Genomic DNA, 18,787 nt, shown 5'->3' with positions numbered 1-18,787 from the left:
ATGCCCGTGTTCTCTGCTGCCATGACCAGGCATAGATATGAGAGTATAATGTGTTTTATGCATTTCAACGACAATACACTCTGTTGTCCTGAATTTGACCAGCTCCACAAAATTCAGCCCCGCGTAAATCACCTTAACCAAAAATTTGCAGATGTCTATACTCCCCAGCAAAACATCTGCATTGATGAGCCCCTGATTAATTTTTCTGGTCGTCTCGCATTCAAACAATTTCTCCCCAGCAAGTGTGCCAGATATGGGGTCAAGATGTAGAAGACCTGTGAGAGGGCAACAGGCTATACATATAAGTTTCGGATTTACGAGGGATTAGATAGTCACTTTGTGCCCCCCGGATGCCCAGACTACATGGGGAGCAGTGGCAAGATAGTTTGGGACTTGGTGTCATCCTTTTTCCATATGGGGTACCACATTTTTATTCAAGCGTGCCACTATCTAGGCATTTTAACAATCTTGGAACTGGAGCATGTGGCAAAGTGTGACCTAATGTGTGCCCACCATTAGAAGTGGGTGGATGCAGGGCAGTATATTTTAATGGTGGGCATACCACACATTTTTTTTTTTTGGCAGAGATTTCTTCTCTTTTTTTTCATTCAGTCCACAGGCTGCATACAAAAATAAAATAGAACATAGCATATATACCCAACAAAGACCAGCGATGTACTGGTACATCAATGGACTTTGAATGGTTATGGTATCATCTTTTTCAGCTGGCAATCGGCTTTCATGTAAAAGCAATCCTAGTGGCTAATTAGCTACAGGATTGCTTTTACAAGCAGCGGGAGACAATGCCCCCCCCTCCCCCGCTGCCTTCCATGGCCGTCTTGGGCAGTCCCGTGCCATCGGGGGAACCTGAGAATGCTGCCGGTGTTTCTGCCAGCTGACCATAGAGCTTATTAGAGACCAGAATGGTGCCATCATCTCTATAGCCTAAGAAATCAGAAGCTACCAGCATTTCATCACTTCAGGTTCGCAAGATATAAACAGTGCCATTTGTAAATTGGGAAAGCATCTGATCACACCGATATTGGTTTGATTAGATAATGTAAGGACAGAGAAGAGATCTAGAGTCTGATAGATCCCAGATTTCTCAAAAAAGAATATATGACAATGCCCATTGAAGTTATAGGGGATATTTGTATTCACTGTGATAGCATTAAAAGTGATTAAAAAAAAAAATAAAGGGACAGTGTAAAAATAATTAAAAAAAATCAAAATAACTTTAAAAAAAAAAAAGTACCCTCGCCCCCTCACCCACGCGAGCACCTGCGTTCGTGAGTGCTGACCCTGTGCCAGTATGGAAACAGCAGTTGCACCATGCATGTGCGGTAAATGTCAGATCAATGGGCAATAATGCTAATACTAGACCTCTGTAAATCTAAAATGGTAGCTTGTAAAGGCTTTTAAAATGTTGCCTATGGATATTAAAAATGTATGTTTGTCACCATTGCACGGGGCATGCGCAGTTTTAAAGCATGTCATGTTTGGTTTCTATTTACTCGGCATACCATCATCTTTTATATTATACCAAATAATTGGCCAATATATTGTAGTTTTGTGCATTAAAAGTAAAAAAAGTGTATTTTTTAAAAAAAAATTGCATTTGAAAAATCGCTGCGCAAGTACTATGTGACATAAAAAATTGCAGCACCCACCATTTTATTCACTAGGGTGTTTGCTTTAAAAAAAAAAAATATATATATATATATGTTAAGAAATCAAAATTATGATTCGGCACTTATATTAATGGCAAGCTTGCAAAATATTTGGTTTTTATGATTAATCATAATTAATATTAATATGTGTGAATTGTCGCCTTAAACCGATGATATTATTTAATTCTTCAGTAAAATAACTGAGACCAAAAGATATATAAGTTAAGCTGAGACAGTAAATATGAATGAGTTAGCTGAGACTAGCTAAACTAGCTGAAGACTATATTTAGGCATAGCTGGTTAAATGTCTCTGGTAGTATATGTCAAGGTTATTAGAAGTGACTTACTATTACATTATGTATTTTAATAGTATCTGTGTGTATTTAGTATACGTTTCTAACATTGATACATACTGTATATAGTTTAGTGATTATACATTGATATGTTCTTAAGCTATATTATTCTTTAAATATATAGCTGACGTTACATCATTAGCTTATAATATTATGTACATCAGCATACATATGTTCCTGTCCATCAAAAACATTATGTGAGTGTCGTCCCCTCCCTTCTATGCCATACAAGGTATTAAGAATCTCTCGTTATGACACACTCATTCTGCATAAAAGGGTCCATAAGGGACAAGGAGCAGACACACGCAAAGACTGACACTCTGACACACATACACATACACGCACACACACGTATGAGAAATCCAACAGGTGCATGCAGCAAGGCAAAGTTCGTCATTTCCATCTATTTCCGGCTTCTTCAACAAAGTCTCGAAGGACAAGTAGAGCATGAAGGACAGAACAGCACATGGCCGGACTTCTATGTCAAATAATGGTGACTTATCTTTAAACTTTTGCTTGTTATTTCTACAGTAGTTTTATCTACATGGAACTGTCCATAATACGCTTTACATTGTTATTTTACACCATTGTGTGATAGAATAAAATCACACTTCATTTTTTATTTCAATGGCTCTTTCATTCATAATCGCCTCAAGACACTAAAAGAAGTATTGTATGTGTCTAAAATCCAACAATATATAATGTTTGGGGTTTAAAAATAATTTCCGAGCAAAAAATACAGATTTTTTTCATGTGAACAAAAAGTGTCAGAAAAGGCTTGGTCTTCAGGTGGTTAGAAGAGTGAATGATGTGTGGCATAAACGTCTAATGATGGGCATAAAATGCCCCCACCCCCCAAAACAACCCCTTTTGGAAAGTAGACACCCCAAACTATTTTCTGAGAGGCATGTTGAATCAATAGAAGAATGTATTTTTTACCACAGGTTTTTGGAAAATGCCAAACAAAAACAAAATGTGTCACTTAAGTGATTTATTGCTCACACATGCCATGGGTATATGTGGAATTACTCCCCAAAATACATTTAGCTACTTCTCCCAAGTATGGGGGTACCACATGTGAGCAGTCTAGCCAAGTACAGGACCCCAAAATCCAATAAGCACCTTCAGGCTTTTAAAGGGCTTTATTTCCTCATTACACTTCTTGACTACCTATCACAGTTTTGGAGGACCTGAAATATCGGGATAGCACCAAACCCCCCCCCCAAATGACCACTTTTTGGAAAGTAGACATCCCAAGGAATTTCAGATCTCATTTGTTGCCACAAGTTTTTGGAAAATAAAGAAAAAACAAAACAAAACATATTTTTTCTTTTGTTTTTTTATATTTCAAAACCTTGTGAGAAAAATTGAGATCTGCAAAATACTCACCAAGCCTCTTTTTAAATTCCTTGGGGTGTCTACTTTCCAAAAAGGGGTCATTTGGGGGGGGGGGTTGGTGCTATCCTGGCATGTCAGGGCCTTCGAAACTGTGATAGGTAGTGAAGAAGTGAAATGAAGAAGTTACGTACCTTCAGGCTTTCAAAGGGGTCATTGGATTTCAGGCTCCTGTATGTAGCTAGGCTCCCAAAAAGTCTCACACATGTGGTATCCCCATACTTGGTAGAAGTAGCAGAATGTATTTTAGGGTGTAATTCCACATATACCCATGGCATGTGCGAGAAATATATAATTTAATTGACAACTTTGTGTAAAAAAAATGTTTTTGTAATTTTTCAGAAACATGTGGGAAAAAAATAAATCTACCATGGACTCAATATGCCTCTCAGCAGATAACATAGGGTGTCTACTTTCCGAAAAGGGGTCATTTGGGGGTGTCTGTACTATCCTGGTAGTTTAGCGCCTCAAGAAATGTGATGAGCAGTCAGAAAGTAAAAGCTGTTTAAATTCCATTATCTACAGTGGGGATCGAAAGTTTGGGCACCCCAGCTAAAAATTTGTATTAATGTGCATAAAGAAGCCAAGGAAAGATGGAAAAATCTCCAAAAGGCATCAAATTACAGATTAGACATTCTTATAATATGTCAACAAAAGTTAGATTTTATTTCCATCATTTACACTTTAAGAATAACAGAAAAAAAAAATGGCGTCTGCAAAAGTTTGGGCACCCTGCAGAATTTATAGCATGCACTGCCCCCTTTGCCAAGCTGAGACCTGCCAGTGTCATGGATTGTTCTCAATCATCATCTGGGAAGACCAGGTGATGTCAATCTCAAAGGTTTTAAATGCCCAGACTCATCTGACCTTGCCCCAACAATCAGCACCATGGGTTCTTCTAAGCAGTTGTCTAGAAAACTGAAACTGAAAATAGTTGACGCTCACAAAGCTGGAGAAGGCTATAAGAAGATAGCAAAGCGTTTTCAGATGTCAATATCCTCTGTTCGGAATGTAATTAAGAAATGGCAGTCATCAGGACCAGTGGAAGTTAAAGCAAGATCTGGAAGACCAAGAAAAATATCAGACAGAACAGCTCGCAGGATTGTGAGAAAAACAATTCAAAACCCACGTTTGACTGCACGATTCCTCCAGAAAGATCTGGCAGATACTGGAGTTGTGGTACACTATTCCACTATAAAGAGATACTTGTACAAATATGGTCTTCATGGAAGAGTCATCAGAAGAAAACCTCTTCTACGTCCTCACCACAAAAATCATTGTTTGAACTTTGCAAATGAACATATAGACAAGCCTGATGCATTTTGGAAACAAGTTCTGTGGACCGATGAGGTTAAAATTGAACTTTTTGGCCGGAATGAGCAAAGGTACGTTTGGAGAAGAAGGGGCACAGAATTTAATGAAAAGAACCTCTGTCCAACTGTTAAGCATGGGGTTGGATCAATCATGCTTTGGGGTTGTGTTGCAGCCAGTGGCACAGGGAACATCTCACGAGTAGAAGGAAAAATGGATTCAATAAAATTTCAGCAAATTTTGGATGGTAACTTGATGCCATCTGTGAAAAAGCTGAGGTTAAAGAGAGGATGGCTTCTAAAAATGGATAATGATCCTAAACACACCTCGAAATCCACGGGGGATTACATCAAGAGGCGTAAACTGAAGGTTTTGCCATGGCCTTCACAATCTCCTGACCTCAATATAATTGAAAATCTATGGATAGACCTTAAAAGAGCAGTGCGTGACAGACAGCCCAGAAATCTCAAAGAACTGGAAGACTTTTGTAAGGAAGAATGGGCAAAGATACCTCAAACAAGAACTGAAAGACTCTTGGCTGGCTACAAAAAGCGTTTACAAGCTGTGATACTTGCCAAAGGGGGCAGTACAAGATATTAACTCTGCAGGGTGCCCAAACTTTTGCAGACGCCATTTTTGTTTTCTGTTATTTTGAAAGTGTAAATGATGGAAACAAAATCTAACTTTTGTTGACATATTATAAGAATGTCTAATCTGTAATTTGATGCCTTTTGGAGATTTTCCATCTTTCCTTGGCTTCTTTATGCACATTAATACAAATTTTTAGCTGGGGTGCCCAAACTTTCGATCCCCACTGTATACCATAGTTTGTAGACTCTATAACTTTCACACAAAGCAATCAATATACACCTATTGGGATTTTTTTAACCAAAACCATGTAGCAGAATACATTTTGGCCTAAATTTATGACGAAATTTTAGTTTTTTTTGGATATTTTTTATGACAGAAATGAGAAAATATTGTTTTTTTCTCAAAAATATTTTTTGTTTATAGCGCCAAAAATAAAAAGCGCACAGGTGATCTAATACCACCAAAGAAAGCTCTATTTGTGTGAAAAAAAGGACATAAATTTCATTTATGTACCCTGTTGCATGATCGCGCAATTGTCAGTTAAACTAGTTCAGAGCTGTATAGCAAAAAAAAAAATGGCTTAAATTGCAGTATCTATACCATAGTTTGTAGATGCTATAAATTTCACACAAAGCAACCAATATACACTTATTGGGATTTTATTTACCAAAAACATGTAGCAGAATACATTTTGGTCTAAATTTATAACTAACTTTGAGTTTACTGTATATTTTTATAGCCGAAAGTAAAAAATATCGTTTTTCTTCAAAATTTTTGTGTTTTTTTTGTTTATAGTGCGAAAAATAAAAAGCGCACAGGTGATCGAATACCACCGAAAATAAGCTCTATTTGTGTGAAAAAAAGGACGTAAATTTCGTTTGGGTGCAGCATTGCATGACCGCGCAATTATCAGTTGAATTAGTGCAGTGCCGAGTAACAAAAAGAGGCCTGGTCATTAAGGGGGGTAAATCCTCTAGAGGGCAAGTGGTTAAGATGTACATGAACAACAGGATTTTCAGGGATGGCCTCAGTGAAAGTGTATTTGGGCAATGCATACTTTGGCTGGTGAATACTGTTAGCAGCTACGCGTGTTTTCATCAAACAATACCAGGCCTTCTTCTTCATATCGTAATGCATTAAAAAATATTAGAGTGTCAACTCTCAAGTGTTAAATAGAAATGTGTTGACTAGCAACAAATACAGCCACAACTGCAGACATGATTTCCCAAGCTGTCCCCTAACTTATAGCACTTACAGAAATATCGCTAGCTGAGCAGTGTGGAATGTAGAAAAGGATAACTTATCTCACTTATCTCTCTTTCAAAAATATTTCTGAGTTAAAAAATAATTCTGGGATGCTAATATTATCAAGAATTTACTCTCAAAAATGATTTTCTTCAGAATACTGAGTTTGTTATAGAGTTATAGAACCATGAAAACTATACAGAAGTCATAGACTGTGGAATTTTAACTTTTAATTAAAAAACCTACAGAGCTAGCTCCAGGCTCCTCACATTCTTTATAATAAAGTCTAATTATCTGTGTTTAGCCATTACAATTGTTTTCCCTTTTTCTACTTTTTCATGATTTTTACTGAGTAAACAACCAGTGGACCTTGGCAAGTAAACAATTCTGTTTAGTAGCAATGCATAAGTTAAATTATCTAGTTAACCTCTGTAAATAAAGTTACTAGATATTCAACACTTATGCCCTGAATAAAGAAATCAAAGGTTTCCAGAAGGATTATCTAACCTTGTAGTTATACTAATTGGTTATGCATATTTAACCTCTCAGCCAAGATTCATTATATGTATTCATCTAATGGTCTATTTGAAATGGTTGTTGCTTGCCAATATTACTGTAGCTTTAGCATATTATGGGCAATTTTTTGGTGTCACATTTGTAGCGCTACCCTCTTGAGGGCCGCTGTGTTTCAGGGTCCCCCTAAGCTTCGCACAGCCAGGCAACACACATTTTTCTACATTTCCATCCACAGAAACTTCTTTCCTATTTACAAAAAAAAGATCTTGGACTGTTCTTGAATGCGGTCAGTCTTTACAGATCAGTAGCAAAAGCCCCTGATGGGCTATGGATTCTCAGCCCCTCTGAAAGTTAGCTTAGATTGTTGCACAAGAAGTAGCTCCGCTCCCCTGAAGAACGGCTCCCAGCTCCACAGCATACAGACACTACCAGCCTTCCTGGCTGCTCTGAAGATCTCCCAGGATAAGGATACAAGTTTGAAAGCTTGCTGCATGTGGCAGTGTCTCCCTTTGTGAATCCCTGGGTGTGCTAATGTACTCACTCTGTCCTTCTTGCTCCCAGGCAATGATCCTGTTCATACTGTGATTCTGAATGGATCTTCCTGAGCCAGCCCAAGCCCAGCCTGGATCTGTGAGATGTGATATAATGGAGCCCATGATATATGGTGGGGGGGTCATAACGAGGGGAGGTGAACATTTTAGGGATCTGTGGAACTGATATGGCAGCTGTACAGCCAGAAAATCACTTCCATCTAAAAGCTGACATTTAGTTTATGTTTACTAGTTGACTCTGTGTAACTTCCCCCTCAATGCTGCTGACATAAGCCTTACATTGGTGGAAGCAAAAGGATTAATGTAAATGTATTCATTCTTAAAGGTTCTCAAAAATTACAACAAAGATTCTAGAGTCTAGTAGTAAACAAATGTTGAAAGAGCTAAAATGTCACTGCCTGTGGTTTTGTTTTCACAATACTTATAGATACAGAGATGATTGAGAACATGTTTTAAAGTACTTTTGCTGCTTATACCAAATATGTAAATACTTAAGGGTAGATTTACTAAAACCTGTGCACTCAAAATCTGGTGCAGTTGTGCATGGTAGCCAATCAGCTTCTAACTTTGGCTTGTTCAATGAAGCTTTGGCAATAAAACCTGTAAGATGATCCATTTCAATGTAGAGTTGCACCAGATTTTGCAATCCCCAGTTGTAGTAAATAACCCCCCTTAGTGTGCATGGTCTGGGCACAGGTTCACTTTATTAGGTTTGGGCCCTCTCCTTGTATAAAAATTGATAATGCTTAAAAAATGTACTGCAAGTAAAAAGTTAGATTATATACTTCCCCTCATCTTCTGCATTGCAGGGTATGATGTCATCATGTTTCTGGGGAGATTTATGGCAAATACAGAACAGTCCAAATCTTAGAAGTAGACATTGCAAGTCAGTGCAAGAGTATCTTTTGCAAGATTTGGACTGCTGTGAATTTTCCATGATCTCGCCAGATGGAGCATGAGGTCACCCTTGTCTAAGCACCACAGGTGGAAAATGGGCATAAGATAAGTAAATAATCTAACTTTTTTATTTACAGGTATATTTTTGAAGTATTATAATGCAGCGGTTTTTACAGGAGTAGGTTGATTCATGAAGCAGATATTGTATTTTACTGCAAGAGATAATTTAAATAGACAATTACTAGGCTGCTCCCACAAACATTTTGTTTTTCCTTTCTTTTTTTTATAATTTTGTTTCCTAATCTGTATCTTTACTCCAAAAATAATTTATTATAGGTACATATAGAGTGCTGTCAATTTACAAAGCACCTTACATATACTGTATATATATTCATTCACTGCCCTCAAGGAGCTTACAATCTAAGGTCCCTAACTCACATTCATGGGCCAATTGACCAATTAGCATGTCTTTGGGGTGTAGGAGGAAACCCACACAGTTACAGGGAGAACATGCAAACTCCAGGCAGGTAGTGCTGTGCATTGGGAACCAACAACTCTAGTGCTGCTAGATTATACGAGAATAGAATGCCAACAAAACTTTTTTTCATACTTTGTATACAGTAGTTGTGTACAAAGGTTTAAAACCTATGACAGGTTGCCTGACTCCCTAGGGATTAAATACCCTGTCTGTTCCTATCACAGTGACACAGTGGACAAATATCCCCTCAACATGGATACAGTGCTTATCCTTCCCCAGTTTTCTAATAAAATATAATTTACTGCTGTTTGTGTCCCCACTAAAGAAATTATCCTCCCTTTTTGTTTCTAGACGAAGTGAAGCAAAATCTTTCTAAGAGGAAAGCTGATAGCAATAAACGCTAACAGAGGTTCTAACTCTTTTCTCGCTCTGTTTTTGAAACATTCTTACCTAAACCCTAGAACAAAAATGTAATATATCGGGGCCTACCAGTTCATATATGTGGTGGTTGCTATAACTTTATTTTCTCAGGCTAAGGACATTTGCAGCAAGTACAGAAATGCAGTGTCAAGGCATGTGAGCTGAAAATAACAGCAAAAACAATGTTATATTTCTTGTGTATACTAATAGTCTCATAAATACCATGTGATGGAGATGAAATAAGGTAAGCATGTTTGAAGGCCAGCCCATGTGTCTATATTTTTCCATAGATATAAGGGACAGGAATGGTGTTATTCACAGGATTACCAGGTGGTAAAAAAAACAAACAAAATGAAGGTAAACAAAACTTGAAAAAAAAAAAAGAAAACAAATGCAGCCATCCTAATATTCTGAGAAGACTTAACCATAGTATGTCAATGTATGAAATATGTAAACATTCACTTTAAACAGTGGATCTCTCTCTCCCCAGCCTTCAGCAGTTGTAGCCATCCACTGGATCCCCTCCCATCCCCCCCAATCCCACTGTACAAGATTGCTGATCATTCACTGTCAGACAATGAAAAACCACTTCACAAGACCAGGGATTTGAACTCCTTGCAGATTTCTCTGGGGATCGGCAATCTGGTACAGTGGGATCAGGGGGGGTAATGGGGAGGGGAGCCAGTGGATGACTGGAACCCCTGGAGGCTGGGGGGAGAGAGCCATGGAAAAGGCAAAAGGAGCCCAAGCCGCAGCCGCTGCTGTCCACAGTGGGATTGGGAGCCAGAGATGGTGGAACCCTTCATGCAGAGAGGTTTCTCACGCCGCTCCTGTGTGAACCCAAGCTCAAAGTCACCATGACAAGCCTGGATTCACACAGGAGCTGTGCAGGAAACCGCATACAATTCAGACAGGAATCACACATCATTCCTGTTCAAGTCGCATGCAATTCTTTGCAGTGCAATTTGAGCCCATTCATTTTTTATGGGTTCAAATTGCACTGCAAAGGCATTGGTTTCGGTATCGGGAACATTTGCATGAGTATGAGTACTTGTGCAAGTACTCGGTATCGGCACTAATAACGGTATTGGTGCAACCCTACCAAAATAAAAAAAAAATGCTCTGGACTCAAAAGTATTTATGGAGGTAAAGGCCCTGGAACTCAAGTGGTTAAGGTGACACAGCAAAAAAACACTTTAAACTGTAAAGTATCATGGTACTGTATACTATTCCTATTTGTGCCTACCTTTCTGTCCTGTCTTGCTTTGGTAGTTTTGATTTTGTGCCTGGAAAAGGCCTATATTAATGATATAAGAATTACTTTTTTTTAAATATAGTCGTTTGGCTTACTTTTCTCTATTTAAAATTCTATGTTGAGAAGCACAGTATATCTGCCTCTACTCACTAAACTGCAGTCACTCTGTATTACAACCCATATAAATACTGATTCTTTGTGCCTGTGTGATTATGCTATTTTGTTTTAAAATGATAGACAGTATTTAGTGGCATTTAAAAGGTGAATACTCTTACAATCACTCTGTCAATGCATTGAACGTTGTTTTCTTGATTTCTGTTTTTAATATAAATGTTTTACAATATTCATAAAATGACAATTCTAGCTCCAAATTCTTCCTTTACATAGTACACAGAATAGTTCTATATGGTCTTAAATCTCCAGCGTTATCTAAGCATAGATTCATCGCATCAATTGAGACTATAAATATCTTCAGATTGAACAGAGGATGAAAGTAATGTAACAAGCTATTTATCTCAGCAGCTATTCATCTTAATAAATCGCGTCCTTTGTTTCTTCATGTCAGCTTCTATTTACCACATCCATTCAGCACAAATAAATGTGCAGACAGTAGCATTAGGAATACATTTAACGTATTTATATATGCAGAGTCAATTGGGAAAATATTTCTTATTTCTGTATAGAGTTTTCATGGTATGCAGAGCCAAGTGGGATTTTCATGGCACAGAATAAAATCTGCCCTTGAAGGAAACCCATGCTCGGAGAAATTGATAGGCTAATATTGGTGATGTTTCTTTTTGAAAATGTTAGTTGCTTGGCTGTTTGACTTACTTGAAGGCTTCAATGGTTTTTGAGCCACTGACAAGGCTCCCACTGCTTTCAGCAAAGCCTGCGAGAATGGGGAGAAGAGGACAGAGCCGCTACAGATGGGCACAGCACTGGTTCGAGATTGGGCTCAGATAAGTATAAAGGGAGTGTTAAGACAATACATATACTGAAACATATTTTACTTTAATGCAGGGAATGCATTAAGATAAAAAATGTTTAGGCATTTCAACCACTGTAAGCTTAGATATCTTATATAATAGAGGTCTAACAACACTTGATGCATGTAGGCGTTAAAATCAGGCACAGCCAAACACAGATGTAATAAGTCACAGTTGTAGTAACGGATTGACCATATGTCACTCCAGAAAGCTGCCATGCAAGAAAAAAAGCAAAAACCACAGAAAATAGTACCCGCTGATTATATTTAATGGGCAGCTATAGTGCCATATGAGGCAGGGTGATAAATATATAAACAGCCACCATAATGAAGAACCAGCGCTATACCAGCTAGTTTTTTATTCCAGGGCAATCGATCTACTCTTCAGAGATCACCAGTGATAGATGTCTGCTATCATGCTAACGTAATTGGGCTCCACCTGCATGTGTTACATCCTACAGGACTTCCTCAGAAGTGGAAGTGGCTATGGATGATTTTAACCCTCACATGCATCAAGCACTACTAGACCTCCTATAATATAAGAGATCTAATCCTAAAGTGAGTGGTTTGATTGACATGAGGTAAAGATGGGAATTCACTTGTTTTTGGCACATGAAGAGTTTGCACTTTTGCATTACCCTCAGTGACTCAGGACTGCACGGCTTGTTTTGCCCATAACTCTTTGTAGGACTGCATGGCATGTTTAACTGTTTTCTGTGAAATTTTGAGTTTTGATTATACATTTATTTAGGTATTTTGTGCTGCATTATTGATATACTTTGGATTGTGCTGCACTTTTTCTCTATTTCTATATACCTGTATATGTGTGGGTGGGAAACCCTTACAAAGTGTCAGCTGGCTGTTCGCATAAAGGTTTTAGGTTTCTTCATCCTATTAAAAGATGAAGTATTTAAAAATATTATCCCTATAAGACCTAGATTAGAAAAAAAAAGTCTCTGAGGACTAAAATTGTCCATAATGTTATTGATCCACCTAAAAAGGTAGATTTATTCCCTGATTTAAAAGGTTTATTCCACTGCAATAAGTGTAAAGCCTGTAAGACTGTTAATAAAGAATCCAAAAAGAAAAGAAAAACCTTTCACTCCACATCCATGAATAAAGAATGCAAGATCAATTCTTTGATCTCTTGCAATTCTTCACATGTGGTATATGTTTTAGAATGCCCATGCCACCTTCAATATATAGGTAGAACAGGAAGGTGTTTGAAAACGAGAATAGGTGAACATATTTGTAATATTAAAAGAGGTTTCGACAAACACAGTGTGTCAAGACACTTTAAATTAAAACATAACTGTGATCCTAGTCTACTCACGTTTTATGGGATAGATAAGGTTAAACAACATTGGAGAGGAACTGATATGATCAATGAAATATCAATAAAAGAAACATATTGGATTTATGAAATGAATTCTTTAAAACCTAATGGTTTAAATATAGACATTGATTTGAACTGTTTTCTCACAAATGCTCAATGTTTTATAACAATTTTTTTAGTTATAGAACTTATGGTTGGAGTTCTTCTTTAATGTATGCACTGGCCCTTTAAATGTATTGAGTTGCAGAAACCACTATATACTTATAAATATTTCTTCTGGGAATAGTATTCATGATGAATTAGTAAGAGCTGGAAGATGAAGTTTGACAATGTGGGCAGTATATCATCTTCACCCTCTTTCCGATGTTTATATTTAATTTTTTTGATTTGGGACAATGTATTATATTCTATTGTCCATGTATATTTTAATGCCGGTAGCAGCTTGTAATTATGGGAGGCATGTGGTATACAGTTCCTGATCAATTAGGAGTAATGCCGGAATACTGCCAATGCAGAGCATATATAATGATAGCAGGACGCCTCACATCCATCCGCTCCGTGAGGACGTCGAATGACGAAACGCGCAGGTCGGAGCCTGTGGATGTGACATCACTACGTTCCCAAGCTGTCAGCACCTGCACATGCTGGATGAGGCTGAGTTTGTTTACTGGTTATTGATTACGCTTTGTTTGCTGGTGTCGGCTGGGGCACCGATAATTGTAAGTGCAATGAGTTTTTAAATAAAAGAAGGTTTTTAATGGTACTGCACCATGAGTTTCTGTTCTCTTAAGTCCCGAGTTCTGGTCTGAACATCTGAGGAGGAGGTGATCATTAAGGAAGTGTATCCATATTGGCGAGTATTCCCTGCAGAGCATTGCTCCCTGAGTATACGGATAGAGTCTTCAGTGCTGTTCATTCTCCTTCAGCGTATTTCTCCCAGAGCAGAAAGCACTTGTGCTGATTTATAATGTGATCAGCATATTGCTCTGGTGAGTTCATTTAATTTATCTGGTGGTGGATTTTGCGCACGGTGAATTTTGTTGGACACTGAGAAGTTTTTTGAATAATATCGTGACACAAAATTACATTGGTGTTTGGACTTTATAATATTCACTATTGTTGGACACTAATTATATGATATATTTATTTCACATTCTTTATAATATGAGCGCAACCTGTTTTTTGATTATTATATGCACCTTTTCAGGTTAGGTTTTGCAGCTTATATTTTCTACATATTTTAGAAATTAGTTTTTTTCACTAAATTAATATATATTTTTATGTGGCGCTATCCATAATGTTTTCTGTATTGGTTGCACATACAGTCCCATCTGGGTTTACTGGGTGATTTTAGTGTACAGACATACCATAAAATGTTAAGACACTCACCATAATCTTACTCTGTTCAAGGCCCAACCATTTTACCTTAGAAAACCTGGCTTTGATTTAGAGTATGTTTGGTGAGTTTTATCTAAGTTCAGATGCCAAATCCAAACTCCATTAGAGAACTGAATCTTAAAAATCAGTGATGGACATTTCAGGCTAATAGTCAAGGGAGTGTCAAAAAATGATATGAAGAGATGGGCAGTGCCCTGAAATACAAAAATGTTCAAAAATTCAGTATGATGGGGGTGACAATTTTAATAATGCGTGAAACAGTGAATAATAATAAGAGAAACATTAAAAATGCAAAATTTCCTTAAGTAGCATGCTTGGGGGATGCTGTGAACCTGCACATGAAATGGCCCATTTGTACAATGTATGCTATGTATTACAGTAAAACTGTTATTTGCAAATGTACAAAAATACCATTTAAGCTTGTCTACCAGGTCAATTTCATTTCTTGCACTCATGTTAAAATCTGCATTTTTTTGTGCCAGAAATTACTGTAAACTCCCCAAAAGTATACACTTTCTGAAAGCAGAGACCTCGGAAAATAAAATGGTTGAATTTGCAATTTTTGTACAGGTATTTATCAAGCGCATGTAAAATATATTCTTTTTTGGATATTTTTTCAGAGGGTTGGATATTAAGAGTAATTGTTTATATCCAGTGAGTTTAAATATTACCTCCCTTTATTTATTTTTTCAGTTAAATGATTTTTATGGGGATTACAGGTGAGTGTTTGTGTGATTTGTATAACGTTTACTGGATCACTGTTCACGGTGGTCTCCCAATTTCTGCAAGGTTGCTTAATGAGAGTACCTAAATTACTGATGGAAGACAGCTGTGTTTTCACTATTTAAGCTGTTCTTTCATGGGTAAATGTCAGTTGTGACTAAGCACATGTTTTTGTGTGAAACGCGTTAACTGTCCTCTGTCCGATGTATAGAGTTGTGATTTATGCTTTTACATGAAGATTTCAATGAATATTACTTTTAATGGAATTCCTTTAGAAGTGCAACACAAGCATTATTTTTTCACTACTTCAGCTGTGGTCACGGGTCGGGTCTGCCCGTGCTGGATCCCAGAGGGGCGGATGTTGCAGACTCTCACCTGGAGTGCTTTATGAGTTTTCATTATCCATCAGGGGTTTACCTGTTTGCTGAACTCTGAACATGTATAATTCAGACTGAAGGTGGGTTCATTCTGAACCCGAAGCTAATCCCTAATAAACACTGAGAAGACTTCTACTGTTATGTTAGTCCCTACAGCACCCTATAAGCATCACCTTACACAGTAACCCCAAAGGGTATTTGCCTTGTAACTATTTGTTCTGTACACATTTGAAAAAAAATGACATACATTGGAATCAATTCAATAAGCTATATGAGTTACCTCACTGCATTTATTATTTTATTTGTAGATAATTTAACACATACTACTCACATGCATAAACATTACATAGGTTTGAATGTGCATATTTTCTCAAACTTACTTCTTGTTTGTACAGCTGAAATAACTGTGAATAATTATACCTATCATAACAAGGTTTAGAGGTATTAACTAAACCCATTCCTTCCTACTCACTTTAAACTGTTTTTTCTCTAAGAAATTATATTTTATTACCACATCTATATAGCTCTATGTTGTGTTCTCCTTATTTGTTTCTTTTAGGACCCCATAGTTAAAGTGAACCTGTCACTTTGACTAATCTAAGCTCCATGTTGATCTACACCGGAAATTTCACAGTGTCAATGTCCTTTCAGAATCCTGGAAGGAAAGGGAGAAGTTCCTATGTTTCCTCCTATACTTGTAAGTACTGGATAATTCACAATGCTTCAACAGGCAAATGGGAACTAAAAGGTGGGTAAAGGGACAGGTGTACGACAACAGCAGTCAGAGGCCAACAATATCATAAGCAGTGAAACCCCATTTAATTCGTTTTTGTGATTTCAATTTTCCATACAAGGTACCACAAAAATAAATATACTATGCATGTAGTACATTTACCTGGTCTGTACAATAACAATTTCACTGAATAAAAAAAAAAAAAAAAATTAAAGAATACAATGTACTGAAAATACCGTATTTCTCATGCTTTAATTAATTTACTTGAATTAATTATTTATAATGGAGGTAATAATGAAGTATGCCAAAGGAAATCAAAAACATATCCAAGTAAACAAGGTACAGTGGTTGCCTTCCTGCAGATGCTCATATGTGATAGAATCAATTGCATATCTCTAAAAAAAAATCTCTGTTAATTTTACCAACAATTACTTAGAATAAGGCCTTGTCAAAACAATCCATTTTAAATCATCAACAATGTATAACACAGTGTATAACATCCACACAGACGCCCTGCTTCAGCTACTCTTTATTATATTTATCACAATAAACTATAGGTACAACAGGGACATCTGCAGGGTAAAACAGGTTTCGTGCTCTGCTACCTTATCATCAAACCAGAGAATGGAATTGATTTAGGTACACACAGCAGCTGGATTCTGCTCAGATGCTGTCCCAGGAAAGCAATACAAGGAAACCAGCCTGCGGGGGTCAACTGGGGACAAAAGAGGTCTGTAAGCATTATAGTGAGAAACAACATGAAGTGACAGCAAAAGCCAAGGAGTTGCTTGGTTAGATATTCATTCACATTGTCCTCTTTTTACTGGCGTGTATACAAGGCCTTACATGAACAAGAACAAACAAACATCTTACTATGGCAGTAAGTTAACTGTTTCTCTATTTTTGCCTATTCACAATAAGTGCAGTAATTCCGCAGTAGAAAGGTCAGTAGTGTAAAGAAAAACAAATGATTTTGGATCAATTTTGAAAATTGGTTTATTATGTAAAACAGCTTCCAGAGTAGTCAAGAGATAATATACTTTTGGGTATACAAAGTTACAAAATCATCAAGTTATCAGCTGTACCGGCTGAAAGGAAATTGGTCCTTCCTACGACCCCCGTCTGTCCCTGGTTGACCAGTTACCACCCTCGGAGCTCCGGAGCCCTTCCTGAGACACAAGAATGCACACACCAACACGAAGTAGTATCTCAGAATGAGCTATCTTTATTGTCTACGCAACAGCTTATATGTAAAACTCAAACCATGCATAGAAATATAAGAGCCAATCAGGTTGTACCACACGTACATCATGAAATTCAAGCATGATGAAAGTTCCCCAAAACCTCCTGTTTTTACATTATCTCTAGCTACAGTTTATGTGAGAGGATGCGCCTAACCGCAGGTTTGAGACACCGATGCTTGTGTGACAGAATGCCCCTAACCACAGGTTTGAAATGCAGATGTTTTTCTTGATAAGTCTCTAACAAAAGGGTAAGTTCCACATTACAGAGAAAAACAAAACTTAATCTTTACAGTATAAGAACAAAATGGATGCAGTACATGAAGTGGCAGTGCTTAGGCTAAATACTGATTCCTTCAATCCCCTCTTAGGTCACGCACACCTAGTTACCCACCTTACACCCTAGTTACTGGTCGGTATTTAGGGCCCTTGGTATGTCTCTTGTCAAGGGACTGATACCACATAGTTTTGGTGATGGTGGCATCAATAAGTTTCTGCACTAGGCCTCAGATACAGGGGATACAACAGCAACCACACAGAGGTAATACTGCAGCAGCCATCAATATAGCAATGAACATAGTTTTCATCAGGGCCCACCATTTACCAAACCATGTTTCAAACAATCCGGCTAGTGGATTTTCTACTCCTGAGTTTTCAGCTAATTCTTCGGATAGCATTTGGAGGCCTTGGAGGGCCTTTGTAATACTTCCGTCAGGGGCAGTATTATTGGGAATAAAAGTACAACAGAAGGAACCAAACATTTTACATACTCCTCCTTTCTCAGCTAATAGCATATCAAGGGCAATACAGTTTTGCCAGGCAGTGAGGGATGTTGCATCAAGCTGGCTAGAGACACCCTTTAAAGCATCTCTAGTATAATTACCAAACCTCTGTTGATTATAATAAATGTAGTTTATCCAATCCACATTTTTAATAGGTTGTACCCAAATGGCAATAGAGGCAAACCCTGCAGCAATCTGGTCTTGGGCATTTCTTTTGATTGGCACATTCAAGGGTGTTTAGTCTAAGACGACTTAGGGTTATTCTTTCTACAAGGTCTTTTAAGTTTTCAGGGACTATGGCATCTCTTGAGTAGTAACCATCCATATCTGTGGTCCACCAGACATCAGTCCAGTAGTAACATTCAGCGTTCCCACACATATAATTTTCATAATCACCTTTTGTATACATTAAAGGGATGTAACCATAACCTCACATACATCAAATTTGACCATTATAGTTACCCCCTCTTGGATTGTTAGAGTGTGAATACCCTCATTACCCTTTTTTAAATCTCTTTTTATTCTACTGG

Source organism: Staurois parvus, unplaced genomic scaffold (assembly GCF_062004578.1).
Source record: "Staurois parvus isolate SC_StPar_1 unplaced genomic scaffold, SC_StPar_1.0 ptg000131l, whole genome shotgun sequence".
Lineage (NCBI taxonomy): Eukaryota > Metazoa > Chordata > Amphibia > Anura > Ranidae > Staurois > Staurois parvus.
This window is presented reverse-complemented; position numbering follows the sequence as displayed.